The 16,549-nt window shown below is 46.3% G+C and overlaps 1 protein-coding gene across 1 annotated transcript in view; it reads left to right on the plus strand.

Moving 5' to 3' along the window:
* Positions 1-16,549, plus strand: part of EIF2AK1 (eukaryotic translation initiation factor 2 alpha kinase 1) — a 293,498-nt gene that overhangs the window by 53,328 nt on the left and 223,621 nt on the right. The window lies entirely within an intron of this gene.

Consider the following 16,549-nt stretch of genomic DNA (forward strand, 5'->3'; position numbering starts at 1 on the left):
CCAATCGGAGCTGTAGCCACCTGCCTACACCAGAGCCACAGCAACATGGGATCTGAGTCACATCTGCGACCTACACCACAGCTCATGGCAATGCCGGATACTTAACCCACTGAGCAAGGCCAGGGATCGAACCCGCAACCTCATGGTTCCTAGTTGGGTTCTTTAACCACTGAGCCACAACGGGAACTCCCAGCATTTTCTTCTTTACATGGCAGAAGAGTTGTCATACATGAAATTTAATAAATGAAAATTAATTTTGCTGACATTCCTAGATCTGGAGATTGCAAATGATTACTCTTTGGAGACTTTTATTCTTCTAGGATTCATTTTTGCACTTGACATTTGGAAGACTTTGTGTCGTTTTTAATGTTAGAACGTCATATAAGGTCATTGTCACTTTAGTTAGATCTCTAGTAGCTTATTCTAAAACCATGCAAAGTGTCTGTTTTATTTGGAGCATTCTCTCACTTCTGTTGCATAAACTGTACCAGTGGCTCTCAAGTTTGACTGGTCATAAGAACCCCTGAGAATACTTAATAGAAGTGCAGAGAGCCCAGCTGAGAAGGGATGGGAAGGCCCCAGAATCTATATCTTTTTGTGCATCCCAGGTGGTTCATAGACCATGCTTTGCAGAACATTGGTAAATAACAGATGTCGGAGTTATCCAATACAAATCCATCAGACTGGACGATGGAATTTTTTTTTTTTTTTGTCGTTTTGCCATTTCTAGGGCTGTTCCTGCGGCATATGGAGGTTCCCAGGATAGGGGTCGAATCGGAGCTGTAGCCACCAGCCTACGCCAGAGCCACAGCAACGCAGGATCCGAGCCGCGTCTGCAACCTACACCACAGCTCACGGCAACGCCGGATTCCTAACCCACTGAGCGAGGGCAGGGACCAAACCCGCAACCTCATGGTTCCTAGTCGGATTTGTTAACCACTGCGCCATGACGGGAACTCCAAGGGAATTTTTTTGACATAACAATTTGAAAGATATGTTTAGGAGTTCCCGTGCAGCTCAGCAAGTTAAGGGTCTGGTGTTGTCACTGCAGTGGCTCAAGTCCTTGCTGAGCATGGGTTTGCTTCCTGGCCCAGGAACTTCTGTGTGTGGTAAGTATCACCAAAAAAAGAGATAGGTACGTTTCACATAATTTATTAAAGTCCCAAAGAATTCGTCACCATAAAATATATGTTAAATGAAATAGAAGAAACAGTTAAAATTTTTGATGAAAGTAGGTTTTGTTAATCCAGGGGAACTATATTTGCTCCCATATTTCTATTCTTTTCTTTTTTTTTTTTTTTTTTTGCTTTTTAGGGCCACACCTGCAGCATATGTAAGTTCCCATGTTAGGGGTGGAATCAGAGCTCCAGCTGCTGGCCTACACCACAGCCACAGCCATGCAGGATCCAAGCTGCATCTTCGACCTATGCCGCAGCTTGTGGCAGCTATGGATCCTTAAACCACCGAGTGAGGCCAGGGATAGATGCTAGTTGGGCTCGTAACCCACTGAGCCACATGGAAACTCCTGCATTAAAAAAATCTTTATCTTTTCGGATTTCAGAGGTAATGCATGCTCATTATTTTAAATTTCCAGCACTTCTAAATTATATACTATAGAATGTAAATGTTCTCTGCCATTCCAGCACAGATATAACCATATTAACTGATATTAGAGGAATTTTTTTCCTTTTGTATGTACTGTAAATGTATTCATGTAAATAATTTTGGGGGGGTTCTTTTTATTGCAAATATTTTATTTTTGTAAAATTTTTTAAACCAAAATGAGATGAATGCAAACTTTTTTTTTTTTTTTTTTTTTTTGCTTTTTAAGGCCGCACTTGCGGCATATGGAAATTCCCAGGCTAGGGGTCGCATCGGAGCTGCAGCTGCCAGCCTCCACCACTGCCCCAGCAACACAGGATCTGAGCCACGTCTCTGACCTACACCACAGCTCACGGTGACACCAGATCCTTAACCCACTGAACGAGGCCAGGGATCGAACCCTCATCCTCATGGATACTAGTCGGGTTTGTGAACTCCTGAGCCACAATGGGAACTCCTAGCTCATGCTTTAAACTGAGATTAGTCACGTGGATTTCATGGCCTGTTAAGTTTTTATCACATTTTTTTAAAAATAGACTGCAACCCTCCTGTCTCCTGCTTTTCTTCTAGGCACCTCTGATTCCGGTGTGAATTAAGCAGCAGGAAAAAACAGCTCTGGGTGTCAAGGTACCACCAGCCCTGGGATCCGTGCTTTGGGAGCTTTCCTTTGTAGCGTGGTGGATATTGATCCGATGTTTTGCAGAAAAGCTCCTTCCTGTCCTTCTGATTTAGATTAAAAGGCATCGTCCCAGCAGTGCCTCCCAGGCCCCATGTCACCTAGTCGGATTCATTTCCGCTGCGCCAGGATGGGAACTCCCCCGTTTACATTTAGTGCCAACAGAAAGATTTGGGAAAATGTTTCAGCGGCGTCAGGCATGGTTCCCGAATACCCAGAGTCCTCACCTTCCTTTATTCTGGATCGCGGCAGATTATAAATTAAGCGATCTTTGCGCACACGTTCTCCCCTCAAGGGTTTGTAACATCCTCCTGTCTCTCAAGACCAGCTACAAGTCCTCTTCTCCGCTGAGTAAGAACAGAACCTGCCTGCCCTCGTTAAAAGGGTAATCTCATTCGCAACTTTGCTTTCTCTACAGCTCTTCTTATTATCATAATGTTTTCACTTGTGGTCAAGTACACCTAATGTAAAATCGACCACTGAAACCAGTTTTTTTTTTTTGTTTTTGTTTTTTTGTCTTTTTGCCATTTCTTGGGCCGCTCCTGTGGCATATGGAGGTTCCCAGGATAGGGGTCGAATCAGAGCTGTAGCCGCCAGCCTACGCCAGAGCCACAGCAACTTGGGATCTGAGCTGCATCTGCGACCTACACCACAGCTCACGGCAACGCTGGATCCTTAACCCACTGAGCAAGGGCAGGGATCGAACCCGCAACCTCATGGTTCCTAGTCGGATTCGTTAACCACTGTGCCACGACAGGAACCCCTACACCCACATTCTTGTGCACCCATCACCACCATCTACTTCCAGAACTTGTTTCATCATCCCAGACCAAACTCTGTCCCTGTGGAACTAACTCCCCAGCCCCTGGTACCCACTCTTCTCCTTCCTGTCTCCAGGAATCTGACTCCTCCAGGTGCCTGACACATAAGTGGAGTCCGACAGCATTTGTCCCGTGTGTCTGGTTTATTTCACTGAGCGTCGTGTCCTCAAGGTTCATCCATGTTGCTGCAGGGATCAGAATTTCCTTCCTTTCTAAGGCCGAATAGCGTTCTGTCATGTGGACGGACACTGTGCTCATCCCTTCATCCATCCACGAATACTTGGGTCCCTTCCATTTTTTGGCTGTTGTGGGTGATGCCTTGTTTTTTCACCAAGTGTCAAGTTACATTCCACGAGTACAGGGACTGTTGTCTGTTTTGATCGTCAAGGTATTCACATGCTTAAAGCAAAAGCCTGGGAGTTCCCACTATGGTGCAGTGGTAACAAATCCGACTGGTATTCATGAAAATTCAGGTTTGATCCCCAGCCTGGCTCCGTGGGTTAAGGATCCCGCATTGCCATGAGCTGTGATATAGCTCACAGATGCGGCTGGGATCCTGCGTTGCTGCGGCTGTGGTGTAGACCCCTAGCCTGGGAACCTCCATATGCTGGGAGTGCAGCCCTAAAAAGCAAAAAAAAATAAGTCTGGTACACAGTAGGTGCTCAATAAATGCACACTGAAGGAAGGAAGGACTGTGCTCCTCTTTGCCTGCGGCTCTTGTTGGGGAGGGCTCTCCAGCTCTCCTACTTTAGAAGTTCTAGGTCCTTTTGGCCAGCACTTACCAGGTATCTGCTCTCTGCTGGCGCTGCTCCTGCTCTTCATTCATTCGTCTTTCTTCTGCTTCTGCTGTGTGCTGGGCCCTGGGCCAGACATGGGACACAGGGTGAACAAAACCAGGCCCAGGCCCTGATTTTCTGGGCTCTCCTTGGGGACACACACACAGACACCAGTCAGATAACCGTACAGACTTCTGGTTGAAGAGAGCTGTGGAAAGGCATTTCCCTCCACTCTCTTTTCAGGGGATCCAAGGGGCCCACCTCCCCCTTTTTTTAAACTGTTGAGTTTTGAACGTTCTTTATATAGTTTAGACATGGGTCCTCTGTTGGCTACGTGATTTCCAAATAATTTCTCCCACTCACGGTGTGTCTTTTCATTCCCTTTCTTTTTTTTTTTTTTTGGTCTTTTTGCCATTTCTTGGGCCGCTCCTGCAGCATATGGAGGTTCCCAGGCTAGGGGTCAAATCGGAGCTGTAGCCACCGGCCTACGCCAGAGCCAGAGCAACATGGGATCCGAGCCGCATCTGCAACCTACACCACAGCTCACGGCAACGCCGGATCGTTAACCCACTGAGCCAGGGTGGGGACCGAACCCGCAACCTCATGGTTCCTAGTCGGATTCGTTAACCACTGCGCCACGACGGGAACTCCCTTTTTTTTTTTTTTGCAGAGCAAATCTTTTTAGGCTTAATGAGGTCCAGTTTATCAATTTTTCCCTTTATAGATATGGGATGATAGTTGTGTTTTTTTTTTTTTTTTTTTTTTTTTTTTTTTTTTTTTTTTGTCTTTTGTCTTTTGTCTTTGTTGTTGTTGTTGTTGTTGTTGTTGCTATTTCTTGGGCCGCTCCCGTGGCATATGGAGGTTCCCGGGCTAGGGGTCGAATCGGAGCTGTAGCCGCCGGCCTACGCCAGAGCCACAGCAACGCGGGATCCGAGCCGTGTCTGCAACCTACACCACAGCTCACGGCAATGCTGGATCCTTAACCCACTGAGCAAGGGCAGGGACCAAACCCGCAACCTCATGGTTCCTAGTCGGATTTGTTAACCACTGCGCCACGACGGGAACTCCTGTTTTTTTTTTTTTTTAATTGTTGTAAAACCTGACATAAAATTCGCCACATTCATGGCTGTTTAGGACATTCAGAATGTTGTGCCACTCTCACTACTGCTTGGTTCCAGACATTTTCCCCAGCCCAGAAGGAAGCCCTCTGCTCGTCGCCGCCCTCCCCGCCCCTGCTTTCTGTCTCTATGGCTTTCCCACTCTGGACCTGTCAGAGCGAAGTGGAATCAGATGATACGTGGCCCGTGGGCCTGGCTTCTTTCACTTGGCATGATATTCTCAGATGATAGGTTTTGGGGTCAGACTCATGGCTCTACAACCACATGCTGTGTTCCTCCTGGTGCCCCATCAGCCCAGCTCCCATCATCTCAGGGCTTCTGGCCTCAGTCTCTCTTCTTATTTATTTTTTGACTGTTTTATTATAAGGGCCACACCCATACCATATGGACATTCCCAGGCTAGGAGTCGAATCAGAGTTGCAGTGGCCGACCTATGCCTGTGCAGCCACAACAACTCGAGATCCAAGCCTCGTCTTCACACTACACCAGAGCTCACGGCAATGCCAGATCCTTAACCCGCTGATCAAGGCCAGGGATGGAACCCACAGCCTCATGGATACCAGTCGGGTTTGTTCCCACTGAGCCAGGACGGGAACTCCCTCAGTCTGATCCAGCTGCCTATCCCCACCCAGGGCCCTGTCCTCCCGAATCCCCCAGGGAACTGCCTGGTGTCCACCCCGCTTCAGTGCTTAGTGCTCCTCGCCTTCCTGCACACCCTGCACACCCCTTTCCTAAGTGATATTCTGTCCCTGCTCTCTGGGCACTTCTGGTCCAGACGCTGGCTCCATCCTGGGCATCTCTGCAGGGTTCCAGCACTCGCCTCACCTCGGTACCTCCTGCCACCACGAAAGCCTGTCTCCCTCTTCATCACCTGATGTACTATCTCTGACCTCTTTCTTTTTCTTTTTTAGACCCATACCTGAAGTATGTGGAAGTTCCCAGGTAAGGGGTCGAATCAGAGCTACAGCTGCCAGCCTATACCATAGCCACAGCCACGTGGGATCCAAGCCATGTCTGCGACCTACACCACAGCTCACGGCAACGCCAGATCCTTAACTCACTGAGCAAGGCCAGGAATCGAACCCACATCCTCATGGATACTAGTTGGGTTCGTTTCCACTGTACCACAACGGGAACTCCCCTGACCTCTTTTTTTCCATTGTCAACCCCCAGCAATCAGCTACAACTGGAGAATGGGTAAGAAAAGGGGCTTTGGAGTCAGACCACCTGGGTTTGGGTCTTTCATTCATTGGCCTAACATACTTGGGAGCATCACCTAACCTCACTGAGCCCTGGTTTCCTCACCTGTGAAGTGAAACGCTAACACCTGTCTCACGTTCACTGTGGGCATTACCCGGGATGGCACTCACTCTTTGCAGAGAATAGGGTGGATGATCACGGCAGATTGTATTTAACAAAGACGGCCACAACAGTGGCTCCTGCCCCCTGCTCTTCTCGAACCTCGTCACCCCGGTAAGAGATGGAGTGTTAATTTCTCCCACCTTGAGTCTGGGCAAATTTATGACTCACTCGTAGCCAAAGTGGCATAAAGGACCCTAAATGATCTTCAAGGCTGGGTCATACGAGGCTATGCAGCTCTGGCTTTGTTGACTGGAACGCTTGTGCTTGGAGCCCTGATTTGATATCAGGTCAAAGAACTGACACGAGGCCACCATACTGTGCGGAAGCCCAGACCACACGGGGAAGCTGTATGTAGGTACTCTGGCTGACAGCCGAAAACTAGTGTCAGTCGCCAAACTGTGAGTGAAGATGCCTCCGCATGATCCTAGACCTCAGCCATCTGGTTGCCCCCCGACTTCTCCCAGCCTTCCAGTCTTCCCAGCCGAAGCCTCAGACATCAAGGAGCAGGGTCAAGCCATCCTTGCTGTGCCCCAGGGTCATTCCTCACCCGCAGAATCATCAAGGTAACTGTGGGGTTCCTTTGTGCCTCTAGGTTTGGGTCTGGTTTTTTTTTTTCTTTCTGTTTTTTTAGGGCTGTGCCCATGGCATATAGAAGTACCCAGGCTAGGGGTCGCTATGGAGCCGCAGCTGCTGGCCTACACCACAGCCACAGCAACACAGGATCTGAGTCACATCTGCGACCTACACCACAGCTCATGGCAATGCCAGATCCTTAACCCACTGAGCAGGGTCAGGGACTGAACGCATGTCCTCATGGACACCAGTTGGGTTCATCACTGCTGAGTCGTGAAGGGAACTCTGGAGCTGGTTTGTTATACAGAAGTCGTTAACTAAAACGAGGATAAAGATGTCTTGTCAATTCTGTTTCCTTTTATTTCTCAATCTGGCCACTTCTCCCTATCCATCTGCACTTCCACCATCTGAGCCTGGGCCTCCATCACATTCCAAACTTGACTTTCTGCCTCCAGACTTGATCCTCCAAACCTCCCTTCTCCCACACACACATCCTTCTAACATGCACACATGGCCCCGTCACCTCACCCAATCCTTGCACAGGTCACGCCCCCCTAGTCATCGCTAATTAAAGTCTGGGAGCTTGATCACAACATGAAAAACTTCATAGTGGAGGGAAATGTAACTCCAGTCGGATCCAGCCTGGGGAGAAAAAGATACAGTGCATGATGATGCTCAGAGCATTTGATATTTTAGGAAACAGAAAGTAGGTTCTTTACTTAGGAAACATGTAAGTATTCCCAGTCCACCCGTCCATGAAAAGTTACCTTAAAACCCTTCAGGCTCTGAGAATTCCAAGTAGAAAGGCAAAAAAAAAAAAAAAAAAAAAAAAAAGATGTAGTCTTGAGTTAGTCATTTCATTGCATCCGGAAAAATGAAGCATAATTGAGTCCTATGTGTGTTGCAACCACACAGGGGCTCTTAGGTGGGTCAATAATGAAAACAAGGATTTGACTGAGGTGGTTGGGTGTGTGAAGGCCGGGGCAGCAGACCGGGCGTTCAGGGTTCTAAATGATAAATAAACTGCCTCCCTCCCCACCCCCCAGGACTTGCCAACCCCACATCTCCCCAAAATTCACTTTTCGAGTGTTGGCACATGGAACAGATAAAACTTTGAACTTAAAATTGGATGCTTGCTTTTGTGTGAATGCATTTTATTTATTTATTTATTTAAAAAAATTTTTTTGGAGTTCCTGTTGTGGCTCAGCAGAAACAACTCTAACTAGAAAACATGAGGTTGCGGGTTCGATCCCTGGCCATGCTCAGTGGGTCTAGGATCTGGTGTTGCCGTGAGCTGTGGTATAGGTCGCAGATGTGGGTTGGATCCTATATGGTTGTGGCTGTGGTGTAGGCCGGCAGCTGTAGCTCCCATTCGACCCCTAGCCTGGGAACCTCCATATGCGGCAGGTGCGGCCCTAAAAAGACAAAAAAATTTTTATTTTTGGGCCATGCCCACAGTATGTAAAAGTTCCCGGGCCGGGGATTGAACTTGTGCCACAGCTGTGATCTATGCCACAGCAGTGGCAACGCCTAGTCCCCAATCACCAGGTCACCAGGGAACTCCTGAGAAAATACATGCTAAAGGCTTTTGCTCTTCTGAGGTGGTTTCTCACTGATCTTTTGGAAGCTGAGGCTGTGTTAGGTGTACCTTCCAATCGTAGCTCTTTGAAAGGGGGAGCCTTCCCTTCTTGTTCCTCATGCAGGATCATTTGGGCAATGCAGTAGCATTTCATAGTCGACGGAGCCAATGCAAAAAGCGTCTCAGAATGGGAAAGTGGAAATAACTTTTCAAAATGCCCTTTGTCTTTTGGCCATCACGTTTTGCCTGGCCTGTGGCTCCTTGCCCATGTCATTTTTAGAGCCACGGTCTCTTGGCTAAAGCCTAAAATTCTTCTGTTGAAAGGCCCTTTCCTTCTGCTGTTTTATCACCTTCCTGGTTTTGTCCAATCTCACCCAGATTACGGTCATATTTCTTGGCATTTTTAATATGCACATTAAAATTTCAAACACAGAGTCTTTGTTCCACAGGCCTGACTTTTCGTGCACCCTGCGACATATTTGGAGACTCTTACAAAGAAGCATGTTTTGCTGGAAATAATCTTATGTCTTTAAACCTACTCTGTCATGTTCACCTTCTAAAATTTGCCTGCATTCTGATGAGGTATTCTATTTAGAGAGTATTTTGTTTTAATGAAGCCCATCTTAAGAGACATTTGGTTTTTGCCAAGAATGTGCTTTCTCCCTTACAAATCAGTTATATTTATAACATTCATAAGCTAAGTTATTAGCAAAGGCAGAATTTTAGCTACGCTGTGGCTGGGTCTTCTAAGTTCCTGGGGAATTAGGGAGAATGAGACCAGGCTAAGCCAAAACTTGATGACACACCAGGACACCAAACATACATGGACTTTATTTTCGAGAATTTTTTTTTTTTTTCTGAAATGCTGGGTTTTAAGATTGTGTTCTAGAACAATTTCTCCTCTCTGAAAAGCATGCAGAGGGTGGGTTGCTATATTTGTGAGCAAATTATGGAGAAAAGCAATGTTGGAAACTCCAGTTCTCCCTTTGTTCAATAGGCTGCATTTAAAGATTCAAGTTCTGGGAGTTTCCGTTGTGGCTCAGTGGAAACAAATCCGACTAGTAGCCATGAAGACTAAGGTTCAATCCCGGGCCTCACTCCGTGGGTCAGGGATCTGGCATTGCCCTGAGCTGTGGTGGAGATTGTAGACCTGAATCGTAATGCCTGTTGCTGTGGCGTAGGCTGGGGGCTACAGCTCCGACTGGAGCCCTAGCCCAGGGAACTTCCATACCCTGCAGGTGTGGCCCTAGAAAGCAAAAATAAATAAATAAATATTCAAGTTTATCGTTTTTTTTTTTTTTTTTGTCTTTTGTCTTTTTAGGGCCACACCCGAGACATATGGAGGTTCCCAGGCTAGGGGTCTAATTGGAGCTACAGCTGCCGGGCTACTATACCACAGTCACAGCCACGCCAGATCTGAGCCATGTCTGTGACCTACACCACAGCTCGTGGCAACGGTGGATCCTGAACCCACTGAGCGAGGCTAGTGATCGAACCCTCAACCTCATGGTTCCTAGTCAGATTCGTTTCTGCTGTGCCACAATGGGAACTCAAGTTTATCTTTTTCTGACTATTACAACATATATCCACATGAGAGAATATATAGAAAATACAGAAAAATAGAGACATGAAATTAAAGTACCCTGTGTCTTGTTAGAAAGCCCCCAATATTATTTTTTTGGTCTATTTTGTTGGTAATTTTTTTTCAGTTTATGTGGTTAAGATCATATCGTGTATGCAATTTTTTTTTGGCCACACTCACAGCATGTGGAAGTTCCCAGGCCAGGGCTTGAACCTGTGCCACAGCAGTGGCCCTGGTTACTGCAATGACAATGCCAGATCCTTAACCCACTGTACCACAATGGGAACTCCCTGTAATATTTTTACTTTGCTTTTTTATTGTGGTTTAAATACACATGACATAAAATCTACCATTTTAACCATTTTATTTATTTATTTATTTTTCCTGTCTTTTAGGGCCGCACCTGCAACATACGGAGGAGGTACCCAGGCTAGGGGTCGAATCTGAGCTGTAGCTGCCAGCCTATGCCACAGATCACGGCAACACCGGATCCTTAACCCACTGAGCAAGGCCAGGGATTGAACTTGCGTCCTCATGGATGCTAGTCAGATTCGTTTCCGCTGAGCCACAGTGAAAACTCCTTAACCATTTTAAAGCATACCGCTCATTCGGCATTAAGTACATTCCCATTTTTGTGCAGCCATCACCACCATCCGTCCCCAGAACTTGTTCATCTTCCCAAACCAGAACTTTGTACGAGCTGCATCTGTGACCTACACCACAGCTCATGGCAATGCCAGATCCTTAACCCACTGAGCGAGGCCAGGGATCGAACCCGCAACCTCAAGTTTCCTAGGTGGATTCATTTCTGATGCACCACAAAGCGAACTGCAGTGGTAGCCTACTTTTTTAAATTTTTAAAAATTTTTCCCACTGTACAGCAAGGGGATCAAGTTACACTTACATGTATACATTTTTCCCCCCACCCTTTGTTCTGTTGCAAAATGAGTATCTAGACATAGTTCTCAATGCTACTCAGCAGGATCTCCTTGTAAATCTATTCCAAGTTGTATCTGATAACCCCAAGCTCCCGATCTCTCCCACTCCCTCCCTCTCCCGTCGGCAGCCACAAGTCTATTTTCCAAGTCCATGATTTTCTTTTCTGTGGAGATGTTCATTTGTGCTGGATATTAGATTCCAGTTATAAGTGATATCATATGGTATTTGTCTTTGTCTTTCTGACTCATTTCACTCAGTATGAGAGTCTCTAGTTACATCCATGTTGTTGCAAATGGCATTATGTCATTCTTTTTTATGGCTGAGTAGTATTCCATTGTATATATATATAATCACATCTTCCTAATCCAATCATCTGTCGATGGACATTTAGGTTGTTTCCATGTCCTGGCTATTGTGAATAGTGCTGCAATGAACATGTGGGTGCATGTGTCTCTCTCTCTTTTTTTGTCTTTTTGTCTTTTTTTTTTTTGTTGTTGTTGTTGTTGCTATTTCTTGGGCCGCTACCACGGCATATGGAGGTTCCCAGGCTAGGGGTTGAATCGGAGCTGTAGCCACCGGCCTACGCCAGAGCCATAGCAATGCGGGATCCGAGCCGCGTCTTCAACCTACACCACAGCTCACGGCAACGCCGGATCGTTAACCCACTGAGCAAGGGCAGGGACCGAACCCGCAACCTCATGGTTCCTAGTCAGATTCGTTAACCACTGCGCCACGACGGGAACTCCCATGTGTCTCTTTTAAGTAGAGTTTTGTCGGGATATGTGCCCATGAGTGGGATTGCAGGGTCATATGGAAGTTCTATGTGTAGATTTCTAAGGTATTTCCAAACTGTTCTCCATAGTGGCTGTACCAGTTTACATTCCCACCAGCAGTGCAGGAGGGTTCCCTTTTCTCAACAGCCCCTCCAGCACTTGTTATTTGTGGACTTATTAATGATGGCCATTCTGACTGGTGTGAGGTGATATCTCATGGTAGTTTTGATTTGCATTTCTCTTATAATCAGCGATGTTGAGCATTTTTTCATGTGTTTGCTAGCCATCTGTATATCTTCTTTGGAGAAATGTCTATTCATGTCTTTTGCCCATTTTTCCATTGATTGATTGGTTTTTTTGCTGTTGAGTTGTATAAGTTGTTTATATATTCTAGAGATTAAGCCCTTGTCCATTGCATCATTTGAAACTATTTTCTCCCATTCTTTTTTGTTTTGTTTTGTTTTATTTATTTATTTATTTTTTAATTTTATTTTCCCACTGTACAGCAAGGGGGTCAGGTTATCCTTACATGTATACATTGCAATTACAGTTTTTCCCCCACCCTTTCTTCTGTTGCAACATGAGTATCTAGACATAGTTCTCAATGCTATTCAGCGGGATCTCCTTGTAAATCTATTCTAGGTTGTGTCTGGTGAGCCCAAGCTCCCGATCCCTCCCACTCCCTCCCCCTCCCATCAGGCAGCCACAAGTCTCTTCTCCAAGTCCATGATTTTCTTTTCTGTGGAGATGTTCATTTGTGCTGGTATTAGATTCCAGTTATAAGCGATATCATATGGTATTTGTCTTTGTCTTTCTGGCTCATTTCACTCAGTATGAGATTCTCTAGTTCCATCCATGTTGCTACAAATGGCATTATGTCATCCTTTTTTATGGCTGAGTAGTATTCCATTGTGTATATATACCACATCTTCCGAATCCAATCCTCTGTCCATGGACATTTGGATTGTTTCCATGTCCTGTCTATTGTGAATAGTGCTGCAATGAACATGCGGGTGCAAGTGTCTCTTTTAAGTAGAGCTTTGTCCGGATAGATGCCCAAGAGTGGGATTGTGGGGTCATATGGAAGTTCTATGTATAGGTTTCTAAGGTATCTCCAAACTGTTCTCCATAGTGGCTGTACCAGTTTACATTCCCACCAGCAGTGCAGGAGGGTTCCCTTTTCTCCACAGCCCCTCCAGCACTTGTTATTTGTGGATTTATTGATGATGGCCATTCTGACTGGTGTGAGGTGATATCTCATGGTAGTTTTGATTTGCATTTCTCTTATAATCAGCGATGTTGAGCATTTTTTCATGTGTTTGTTGGCCATCTGTATATCTTCTTTGGAGAAATGTCTATTCATGTCTTTTGCCCATTTTTCCATTGATTGATTAGTTTTTTTGCTGTTGAATTGTATAAGTTGCTTATATATTCTAGAGATTAAGCCCTTGTCCATTGCATCATTTGAAACTATTTTCTCCCATTCTGTAAGTTGTCTTTTTGTTTTCTTTTTGGTTTCCTTTGTTGTGCAAAAGCTTTTCAGTTTGATGAGGTCCCATTGGTTTATTCTTGCTCTTATTTCTATTGCTTCTCAGGTCAGGAGACTGACCTGAGAAGGTAGCCTACTTTTTAAAGAAGATTATCTCGCAAATATGTTTCTATACTCTTAGGATCATTTTATGATGGCTTGATATTCCAGTGTATGGCCTGCGTCGTGTTTTACTGAGCTGTAGCCCTATTGTTGGTGTTTTCCTACTTTTCCCTTGTAGATAAAGCTTTGAGTAGTGGTTGGGACATAAAACACTATCTGTCCTTCTCTATTTTTTTGTTTGTTTGTTTGTTTGTTTTTTTCTTTTTGGCTACTCCTGGGGCGTGTGGAAGTTCCTGGGCCAAGGATCGAACATGCACCACAGCAGCCTCTGGAGTGACAATGCCAGATCTTTAACCTGCTGAGTCACGAGGGAACTCTCAGGTTTTGGTTTGTTTGTCATCATTGGTTTTGATAACCTCCACTACCATTTTCCTCCTTGAGTCACCTGATGGAATGTTGGCTGAAGAGCAGCTGTTGTGGTCTGGGAATGACCTTCAACTCTGTTAACCTGAGAATTCACACAGTCCGAAGAGTTGGAAGGGACTTTGGAAGAAATGCAGTTCAGATGTATTATCTCTTTTTGCTACTTGAATGCTTCCTGTGATGGGGTGCTCACCCCACCACCGGGTCGACAATTCCATCACTCGACAGTGGTCTTGAGCGTGTTGAGGTGACCAGGGGAAGACGCAGGAAAGTACGTTTCTGGGAGAGGAACAGTCACGGCCACATTTTCCAGCTTCGTCCTGTGTGCATCATCGGGGGCCTTGCTGGGCCGGCCTCTCGGTGGGTGATCCTGTTTCTGTCACCCCATGCAGCCCCTCCCTGCTTCATCACTGGTCCATTTCTTTTTTCTGTTTTTTTTTTTTTATGAATGATTTTTATCTTTTCCATTATAGTTGGTTTACAGTGTTCTGTCAATTTCTGCTATACAGCAAAGTGACCCAGTCACACATACACACACATTTTTTTCCTCACGTTATCCTCCATCATGTTCCATTTCTTTCTCTTTTTTGGGCTGCACCTATGGCATATGGAAGTTCCAGGGCCAGGGATGGAATCCATGCCTCAGTGGCAACCCGAGCTCTGGCAGTCACAATGCTGGATCCTTAACCCACTGAGCCAACAGGGAACTCCACTGGTCCATTTCTATCTTTTTTGTTTGTTTTTCTTTTGTCTTTTTAGGGCCACACCCCTCCACCCTATGCAGGTTCCCAGGCTGGGGGTCAAATAGGAGCAGCAGCTGCCAGCCCACACCACAGCCACAGCAACGCAGGATCTGAGCTGCGTCTGTGACCTACACCACAGCTCGTGGCAAGGCTGGATCCTTAACCCACTGAGCAAGGGCAGGGATCGAAGCTGTGTCGTCATGGATACTTGTTGGGTTCATCACAGCAGGAACTCCTGGTCCATTTCTCAAACATACATTTCTTTTCTTGGCATATGAGCCCGAACCTGTTCCTTGTTCTTTGTCTTGAGTTTTCTAGGAGATATTCTGTTTTCAACCCTCCAGGACAGGCAAAGGCAATGTCTATAATTAAGTGTGTCTGTTCTTAAATTCCACACACCTTAATGGATCATTCCTGCTGAGGGACATGGAAGACAAGGTGAGGAAGTAAAACCTGTCTCCAACATCCTAGACATCCGGCCTGCCCGGTGGGAGGCAGGTGAAAAAAATCCCCCATCCACTGAGCTACAACGTACGTCTTTGCCCCAGAACCTCCTGATCTGCCCCTTCTTGCTTCCAAGGAAGAGCACCTGGGATTTAAACTGATACAGAAGTCACTATCGGTTGTCACCGATGGCCAAGGACAAGGGTGATGCAGAGACCAACAGGTAACTTTCACCTTGCGTTTTATCTACTCTCATAATTATGTCTTCGCCTCTCAAGTTTTCCCTAAGTAGTAAAATGGGACTATTTGGAAGGTGGTTCTTTTTTTCCTTCTTTTTTCTTCTGTCTTTTTTTTAGGGCTACAGCCACAGTATTTGGGAGTTCCCAGCCTAGGGGGTCCAATCAGAGCTGCAGCTGCCGACCTACACCACAGCCCCAGCAATGCATGTAGGTTGAGCCATGTTTTGCGACCTACACCGCAGCTCATGGCAGTGCCGGATCCTTAACCCACCGAGCGAGGCCAGGAATCGAACCCACATCCTCTTGGATGCCAGTCAGCTTCTTAACCCACTGAGCCACAGTTTTTCCTTCTATTTTTTTTTTTCCTTCCTTCCTGATCCCTCAGGACCGGGTACTCATTGCATGGGGTACCATCCAAGGGCTGGGTACTCATTTCCCAAGTAAGAAGTAGCTGCAAGTTCCCGTTGTGGCTCAGTGGAAATGAATCTGAGTAGTATCCATGAGGATGCGGGTTCCAATCCTGACCTCGCTCGGTGGGTTAAGGATCCAGCGTTGCTGTGGCTATGGTGTAGGCCAGCGACTGCAGCTGTGATTCAACCTCTAGCCTGGGAACCTCTATATGCCGAGGGTGCGGCCCTAAAAAGACAAAAAAAAGAAAAAAAAAAAAAAAGGAGAAGTAGCTACAGAAATGTTAGATGGCGCGCTTATAAGAGAAAAATGGTTACAAATTAAATAGGAGGTGTCGCGTGCTGGTTTTGGAGAGCTCACGTTCAATTTGATTTCAGGATGAAGCCCCTGGTCCTTTGATCCCAGGTTCTAAGGTTTCCTGGGGGAAGGCAGCTTTCTGCTGTTTCACTTGCAGAATCAGCACCCCATCCGCTCCCTACACGTTGGGTGGACGACTCAGTGGGCGGCTCCCCCGGTTTCTGGCTGGGCACGTCCAGGTGGGGCCAGGGACCGGAGGGCTTTCTGGCCAACCTTCTCGCTCATGTCATCCCCCGCGCTCTCCCTCTTCTGCTTTATTAATAATTAATTTTCCTTTTAATTTTCCGTGCTCTGGCTGTTCTCTGGGACCAGGCCAAAGCACACTTTGCTCTTTTCTATTTCCTTTTATTCTCATCGCAACATCCCTCCAGGCCAAAGCTTCTTCTCAGAAACCTGGCAATTAGAAGAGGCAGCCAGTCGCCTTCTAGCGCTGCATTTGGAGCGCCCCGTCATCAATAATTCACCTGAAGTTACGCTCAGCACACAAATGGACAGGGTGCGATTGGCGATGGTGTGGGCGCCTTCTCTCCTGGGTTTTTTACC

The sequence above is a fragment of the Sus scrofa genome, chromosome 3 (assembly GCF_054392235.1).
Source record: "Sus scrofa isolate SSC_HxYL_T2T_F1_AM1 chromosome 3, Sscrofa_HxYL_maternal_Yorkshire_Landrace_v2.0, whole genome shotgun sequence".
Taxonomy (NCBI): Eukaryota; Metazoa; Chordata; class Mammalia; order Artiodactyla; family Suidae; genus Sus; species Sus scrofa.